This window comes from Elephantulus edwardii, unplaced genomic scaffold, assembly GCF_000299155.1.
Source record: "Elephantulus edwardii isolate Elephantulus edwardi_28Jun2011 unplaced genomic scaffold, EleEdw1.0 scaffold00177, whole genome shotgun sequence".
Classification (NCBI taxonomy): Eukaryota; Metazoa; Chordata; class Mammalia; order Macroscelidea; family Macroscelididae; genus Elephantulus; species Elephantulus edwardii.
In genome coordinates, this window is record NW_006399927.1 from 444,812 (window position 1) to 453,992 (window position 9,181).

General features: G+C 38.5%; 1 pseudogene; it reads left to right on the forward strand.

Moving 5' to 3' along the window:
• Positions 1-7,603: 7,603 nt before the first annotated feature.
• On the forward strand, positions 7,604-8,601 carry LOC102876922 (annotated as a pseudogene).
• Positions 8,602-9,181: the final 580 nt, after the last annotated feature.

Here is a 9,181-nt window from a genome sequence, read left to right on the forward strand (position 1 = left end):
AAATTTGATGTGTCTCCCCCTACACACTCACACACATGCACACACACACACACACACACACACACTCACAAGCACCCCCAACCATGACCTCTGAAAAAAGGCAAATATTTGTTTACGAGTCTTTTGGGGGGCTCTTTAAGGAAGAAAACCAAGCTAGAATTCAAGCACTTTCTACATTTGGAACCCTGTGGGGCCTATAGAAAGTAATGCAGAGAGTTGAATGATTTTTCCAGTGATTAAGATCAACATGTGTCTATAACTGTCTCACTGAGCTCTTCAGAGTTTGGGTCAGCTTTTGACATTTCAGGGAAGGTTTTCTGAAGGTGAAGAGAGAGTAAAGAAAAGGAAAAAAAATTGGTTAAGTGAGGACCTGCAGCATTATTTGGATAAAAGTGCCACCTTCTGGTCTACAGTCTTGATATGCTTCACAATCTTAGCCACTACACTTAAAAGCTGTGGTTTTCAAGAGGGGGCAGTTTTATCCTTTGCTCCCACAAAGAACAAATGGCAATGCCAGCAAACATAAGCATTATTGCAATGGAGTGAGAGATGCTAATAATATCTCCTGGGAAGAAACCTGGCATGCTGCTGAATTGCCTAAAGTGCGCAGGAGAGTCCTTACCACAACAATGAACAGTCAGATGATAGCGAGGTAGCGACAGTTTTAGCAACCCCATGCATGATAGGACAACACCTTACTCTATCCTGAGCCAACCACATTATTTATCCCCAAAATCCATACTGTCAATGTTGAGAAGTTCTGCTAAGATGCCTTCTAGTTTTTCTCAATGAATCATAATTAAATTAAACTTCAGAAGGAAAAAAAAATAGTCACAGTAAAGATGACCTCTGTATTCTCAATTGTAAAATAAGGAAAATAATCTGAACAGTATTGTCAAGAAAAGAGTTGAAATCCTAAGCTCTGACTAGAAACAGAGTTTTTCTTTCATGGTGTTAATAACCTACCAGAGGAGGGTGGGTCCTAAACCTAATGATTTCTTAGTGATAAACAGGAGAATAAACACTTATATACACACCAGGAGAAGATGCTATAGGAGGACAGATGTTCGTGGCTAAACTCAGATACATTAAAAATTACTGGCAACTGCTGGAAGACAAAAGAAATGAATCAAAATATTCCACTAGAGCTGAACTCTGAATTCCTGAGGTCAAATTCCTAGTACCTTAAACTATGAAAAAAAATAAATGTTTTACCTTTAAGGCCAGAAAAGAATGAAGGGTGGGAGAATCCTCTTGAAAAAGTTATTAGCTATAAGATCAATAAGGTCCAAGCTTTAATTTGAGGAATATATTTTCAGTGTAAGTATATCCTGAATAATGCATGTGACTAACTCATGTTAAAATGTTTTGTTTGTTTGTAATTCAAATGTAATTTGATGGCCTGCAATTTTATTGACTCAATCTATTAGTGTTTGTGACAAAAACTCCACATTTTATGAAGGAGTCTAGTGACAGATAATGCATCAACTTCCTTCCACACTTCAAGAGAAGACAAGAGTTTTTTATCTCATTTGCCAAAGGACAAAATATTAAGCGGACCACATTTAAAGTGTTGTCATGTATCACCAAGTCAGAATTGGCTCATAGTTAACACTCTAGTGGATTTTCAGAGGCAGTAAATTGCATAGGAGGAGAGTACCATCTTTCTACTATAGAGCAGCTAGAGGATTTGAACTGCATATTTTTGGGTTGGCACTGTAACTTCTCACCAAGCCATATTGTTGTGGTTGCTGTGTACCACAAGATGACTCTTCAGCAGGCTTTCAGAGACAATAATCACACAAGAGGAGATTGCCCATCTTTCTCCCACAGAGCAGCTAGTGCCTTAGAACTGCATGCCTTTAGGACTGTAGTGCAGTTTCTTGTCACTAGGCCACCTCCCATACCATGGTGATATGTAAAACAGATTATGGAGTCTGTCTTAAAGATCAAGATCAAGCAAGACATTCATATTCCTTGTTGCCTCAGTTTAACCAAGTTCCTTTGCCTCAGACGAGCCTAACCACATTTTTTTCTTGTGTCCTCTGCTTCACATCACAATCAGCAAATGAGGTAAGTTTTCAATCAAGGGCTATTTCCACTCAAGGGACAAGAAGCAGAAATCCTTATTTAGATCTTGAGGCCTAAATCACATTTCTTTATTCCAGTTTAGAAAGTGATCCCTATTCCAGAGAGGCTTATCCAGGTACATGGGGAGTTTTCCCTCCCAAATCATTATCCTTTATTCTTCTCACTATGAGTCATACTCAGCTTGACAGCACCTAACAATGAGTCCTTCGTCAAGAATTCTGTGGGGTAAGAGGTGGAACAGGAAGTTGACATTGAGACCTTTCTTGATCGTGGATTATAATACTAGCTACTGGCCCCTAAACTACACCATGTGTTTAGTCTATGTAGTTAGAGGTGAATTAGAGAGGCTGATATATTTCCTCCCCTACACTGTTATTATTTTCATTTCTTTTACAGGGGAGAAGAAATACTACATAGAAAATATTTTATTGTTTCACATATACTACTTTAAGTTTTTCAACAACACTATGAAATGGAGTCTATTATTATTCTTCACATTCATGTAAGGGACCAAGCATCCCATTGCAGGTCACTGCCAGATTTTCACGGACCTTTCTTCTAAGGTACTTCTGGATAGACTCCACCTCTAACATTGTTGTTTCCCAATGAGCATGATAATGATTTGCAGCAGTAAGGGATAAGGATAGAGTCTTAAAGAGACAAAATCATTAATACAAATCCGCTCACCAAATGAGTCATTTCCTAATGTTTGAATGAGGTATGTTGGTCCTAAAGCCTATGTTGGTTACCACCAAGTCTATAGTTTTGTAAGTGGAAAATGTTTAAATGAAGATAAAGTCCAAGCTCTCATTTTTAATACAGTCAGAAGAAAAGAATAACCATATTCAAAGGAACACATTTGCTGATAGTATAAATGTTTTAAAAGTTGTTATTCTGTGCAGTGACATTGTCAACATGTTTTTATGATATGTACCCAACAAGTAATAAATGCAAAGTCAATGCATTGCAATTTAATCTTTATGTCAGTAGTTTTGCAGAATTTGTATCTAATTAGTAAGACTCACCTTTTAATGTTCCATTTTAGCAAAGCAACTTTGATCTCTGCCTCAAGAAATCCATCCTGCACACAGCACCCAGGCTTGTTCCCTCATCAGCATTCCACCAGATGGGTCTAGGACCATGAATTGTTTTTAATCAGTCAACAACACTATGGTCAACCAAATGCATTCTGATTCTTAGACCTTTTATCTCAAAAGCTATGCAGAATCCAAGGTCATTGTACCCTCTTTTAGGGCTTATTGTTTCTAAACTGTACTTAGAGTGGACTTACAAAGCCATGACTTATTTTGTGGATACAGAGCTTTCATTAAGTTTAGTACTCAGCAGCATCCTCTTTGTTTCCTCTTTCAGCACTTGCTGCCCGTTTCCTCATTTAATAACAAGTTCCCGTAAAATTTCCCTCAAATATAAAATAAGATAAAATTATTGAACACAATTCTCTCAGTAGCTAAGCTACTCATCATTGTAATTGAAGCTCTTTGGAAAGCAGCATTAACCTTTCAAATAACTGTTAGGCAATTCAGAGTTGTGGTTCCTTGCAATCGGGCAGCAAGTAAAGCAAGAAGCCAAACTGGTGCCAGAATTACCCCTCTGCCACCATTACAATCATATAAATGTTGGTAGAGGTGTGTCAATAAACCCTCTGGCTCAGCGTGTGAGTTTGTAAGACTGTGCCCTGGGAGGAGAGATGGTGATGAGGCTACAAATATTGAAGTCAGGCTTCTATAAATCCTATGACATTATTTTTTTTTCACTCACATCTGTATTGACTATCATCCTAAGCAATGGTACACATAAGTTTGTAGTTTCCAGGTACTCACTACAGTTTAATAGTTCACCAGTGACTACATAGGAGAAAGATGGGCAGTCTCCTCCCTTGAGACTTACAGCCTTGGAAACCCACTGAAGGTCAGCTATGAGTTGATTCTAACTCAATAGCAATGAGAGAGTAGTATGTGTACAATAATGTATTGTTAATTCCCTTAAGTTAGCTGTAATTCATGATGGCCCGTGTATAATAGAATCTTTACAATCACCAGTATGTTCAAGTTAATTGGTGTGGCCACCACATTCCTTGCCATAAATTGGACAATTGTCTGTTATGATCCACAGGTTTTTTTACTGGCCAATTCTTGGATGTAGATTGCCAGACTTCTCCTCTTAATGTTAGTCTAGAAGTCCTGCAGGTATTTAAAATAGTTTGAGGGACCCTGCTGATATCTGAAATACAAATTATATACTTTCTCCCAGCATCATAGAAGCATACAAACTACCACAGCATTATAAAAGAATGATTAGTTGTGAGTCAGAAATCATTTTGAGAATAAAAATGTGTGTGCATCACCACAAATCATGCTGCACACTGCCAATGGTACTTATGTAATATTTTGGGAAATATTCGATGATAGGAAACCAAGAATATGACCAATTAGGTGAATTCCAACTTGCCAGTAGGAGATCAGCACCAGTTCAAGTAAGGCCTGGCAGAAGTCTAGACCAAAATAGAAACTATGGGAGGTGGAGGAGTAAGAATTATCCCTACAGGAGGTCTTGCATTCTAGTTCACAAATTATTTAGAAGTAGAAGAAAAGTCAGTGAAAAATGGCAAAGACTTACATGACTAAAGTGAGGGGAGTGGGAAGCAGCCAAACCAGGCAGCAGTGCACAGGACAAATCAAAGTGAAAGGAGACTGCAGGCAAACAAAGCATCCATTGCAATGAAGCATAAGGTGTTGAAGGCCTGAAACAGGCTGGTGACAGGGACAACAGGAGGGAAGAGATGGATGGAGAAGAAATTAGAAAAGGACCATTAGTCCTTCTCAAAATCTTCTTATTTTAAGACTCAAGTAGTCCCCATTGTCTATCACATATATGAGTCATGAAGCCATTATTTTCATTAGGGGAGAAATGGGTGTGTGTTGGGGGCTGGGAGGGGGAGCTCTATTCCAAGTGGAAAGTCAATGTATATTTTTAGCTACATTAAGCCAGCCTTCTGCTGCTCTGCACACTGATGTAATTCCAACATAAAACATAATCTATAATATTCCAGAGGAACAAATCCAATTCTTGGTCATATAAATTTTCATATAAGTCCATCACAATTCATTCCCAAAACATCTCATTCTCTTTGAAAGCTGGAGCTGCAGTGAGTGATCAAAGAGAGTAGTTTAAAATTGCTCTGGAATTTCCAGAGATGCTAAATCTAACCTGCCTGCAGCGCAGGATCAATCCCCCAAACTTTAAATCAGAGGTAAAGCATTTTATGTTTTAAAATATATATTCTTCAAAGTTTATAACAGTGTATTAAAGTCAAATGTGAGTTATTACTTACCAAATCTAGAACTGATGTCCCCATGATTGCCCTAGGTAGGCAAGAATAAGTATCTTCCAGCCAACATATTTTTTATCTTTTCATCTGCCTCTCGATATTTACAATAGAGTGAAAAATAATAGCCAAGGAGTGAATTTTCAGAGTTGGAAAAAGTACAAGTTTTTCTGACTCTACCCTAAATTGTATTCCAGTACTCTGGCAAGTTCTGCCACTCGGAGACAAAGAATGGAATCTGACACATCAGTAACTGGTTTGATCTTGTAGGAACAATCAACAAAAAACATATCTGATGAACTTTAACTACTTTTGCACTGACTTAAGACCTCCTGTGTGGATTACAAATCATGCTTGAAATTCACTTCTCTTTATTCTGAGTAGGATTTCTGCAGAAAAGAGAATACTAAATCGGCTATACATTCATCACATTTTAGCTATAATTATTAGTAGCATCACTAGCAACTTTATTTATTGCCTCAAGATGAAAAATATTGAGGCTTTCTTTGACAATAATATACTATCTTTGAGACCTATCTCAAATATCACCTTTTTTCTATCTTCCCTCATTACTCCTATAAGAAATGCATACAATAGATCTCTGTTTTCCCTTTTCTCATGATACTCTACAATTATATACCAAGATTAGAATAATCCTTACTAAAACAGGTCAATCTGATAAGCACTATGTGCCAAGCACCTTATGAATGACCTTCAAGGTATAATAAGCCTCATTGAATTTTCCAACCAACTTCTCAAGGAGATACTTAAGTCCCATGTTACTAATGAAGAAAGTGAATTTTGGAGAAGTCAAATAACTTTGTAACATCAAGTTAATGCAATGGCATAGTTCAAGTTCTAATAATTTTATCATTAAGGAATGCTGTAAGAAGATGACAGTTGATCTCTAGGTTCACCACTGTTAAGGGGCAAAGGGTTGTCTATGACAGAGAAACAACCAGCTGAAGCAAATTTGCTAGGGACTCAGCAGTGCTGTGATGCCTCCTCACAGAAAGGAGGTAGTTAGGATTTGCTCTTCTTAATCAACTGAGGACTCCAGTGTGATCATTTAGAAAGCTTATTTGGTAACCCCTGTTTTACTGGGTATAAGTTAGCTAGAGTCACTTCCACACAGAAAATAAGAGAAATAACCTATACGTGGCAAAGTGAAATATTTTCCTTTGAACACAGTAAACCCTGCACCCTATAAGTGATGATGAGCAAGGAATCATGTAGGTGTTTCTGATGGACTCATGTGAAAAAATGTTTGGCAGAGAGTTGATCCATAAGACCACGTAAAGAATCTGAGACTCTGCAGAAAGGAAACTGGGTCGGCACACTAAATCCTGAGGGGCATATCCCTTAGTTAAAAGAATATTTGTCTTTATAACATTGTTGCTGTGTGTCATCGAGTCTGTACCAACCCATAGCTGACCCTCCAGCATGTTTTTAGAGGCAGTAAATCATGTGGCATGAGATTGTCTATCTTTCTCCCTCAGAGCAGCTAGTGGATTCGAACCACAGGCCTTTGGGTTGGCAGTGCATCTACTTACTATTAGGCCATCAGAACTCCCTTGTCTTCATGATAGATGCTCTGAATAACACACAAATGCCAGCAGTGATGAAATGAATAGTTTTAAACAGGTCCGAAGAAGATGAAACCAACATATACTGATATCATTCAAAAAGGAATTCTCTATCAACTCTTATCTTCCTTCTCTGTCCTTTCCACCAATTCCCTCAATCTTACTGAGGCCAGAAACTAAGGAGTAATCTAGTAGAGAAGAAAAATAGTAGTTGAGATAAAAGACTCACATTAACAATATTACTCATAGCCATTAAATTAAAGATGGTATGCCCACAGGTATTCCAGGTTTCATTTCAGGACCTTCCTAAGGAATCTCCACAAAGGTGACATAATTGCCTATAGCTATTCCATCAAATACTTACAACTAAATTATTCAGTTAGAGAACCAAGATTCCAAATTTCATTTGTGACTTGCCCTGCTGTTTCAATCTCTCTTTTTGTATCTTTAATTTATGGCTATTTAAAAATCTAATTAGTGGAGTCCCGGAGCTGCAGCTGCAGAGTCAGGATTTCGCCGCCTCGCGCCACCGAAGCCCTCCCGACGTGCATTCCCGGTACCTTCCTCATCCAAATCCAGTATGGCTACTCTCAAGGATCAGCTGATTCAGAATCTTCTTAAGGAAGAACAGACCCCCCAGAATAAGATTATGGTTGTTGGGGTTGGTGCTGTTGGCATGGCCTGTGCCATCAGTATTTTAATGAAGGACTTGGCAGATGAACTTGCACTTGTTGATGTCATGGAAGACAAATTAAAGGGAGAGATGATGGCTCTCCAACATGGCAGCCTTTTCCTTAGAACACCAAAACTTGTGTCTGGCAAAGACTACAACGTAACTGCAAATTCCAAGCTGGTTATTATCACAGCGGGAGCACATCAGCAGGAGGGGGAAAGCTGTGTCAATTTGGTCCAGCATAATGTGAACATCTTTAAATTCATCATTCCTAATGTTGTCAAGTACAGCCCAAACTGCAAGCTGCTTGTTGTTTCTAATCCAGTGGATATCCTTACCTATGTGGCTTGGAAGATCAGTGGCTTTCCCAAAAAAACGTGTTATTGGCAGTGGATGCAATCTGGATTCAGTGAGGTTCCGTTACCTAATGGGGGAGAGGCTGGGAGTTCACGTGAGCTGTCATGGCTAGGTCCTTGGAGAGCATGGAGACTCTAGTGTGCCTGTATGGAGTGGAGTGAATGTGGCTGGTGTCTCTCTGAAAAATCTGCATCCTGAATTAGGTACTGATTCAGATAAGGAATAGTGGAAAGAGGTTCACAAGCAGGTGGTTGACAGTGCCTATGAGGTGATCAAACTGAAAGGCTATACCTCCTGGGCCATTGGACTGTCTGTGGCAGATCTGGCAGAAAGTACAATGAAGAATCTTAGGGGGGTACATCCAATTTCCACCATGATTAAGGGTCTTTATGGAATTAAAGATCATGTCTTCCTTAGTGTTCCTTGCATCTTGGGGCAGAATGGAATCTCAGATGTCGTGAAGGTGACGCTGACTCCTGAGGAAGAGGCCCGATTTGAAGAAGAGTGCAGATACACTTTGGGGAATCCAAAAAGAGCTGCAGTTTTAAAGTCTTCTGTTGTACCATTTCACTGTCTAGGCTACAAAAGGATTTTAGTTGGGGGTTGTGCATGTTGTCCTTTTTATTCAGTCTGATTAAAGCAGTAAAATATGACATAGGAAAAACATCTGTTTCCTAAAGGTAGACATACGAATGGTCCATAAAACCCTACAGCTATGTTCTGATGGTGGTACTTACCTTGTGCAGTTCTAAACTGGTTAGTATAATAGAATTCCACCACGTCTCAGACACCACTGCCAATGCTGCACATGCTGCAACTGCCCTTCAAACTAGAATGTTTACTGTGCTAAATAACTTTGGCCTAGTATAAGCTTTTCATTTTTTAGTCACATTCTGTGCTCTAATGTACAAATTCAATATTGCATGTCTTGTACATTATTGTTCTAAAGGATCTTATTTTGTGTACTATATTTTTCAGAGTAATGTATAATGCAACTCTGATAATGTGATGTAAAATGTAAAGATCTACATATAAGCATTGCAACAGTATCATACCAACTAAAACACCAAATAAACCATGAACAGCGAAAAAAAAATCTAATTAGTTATTAATCCTTTGAAATTATGT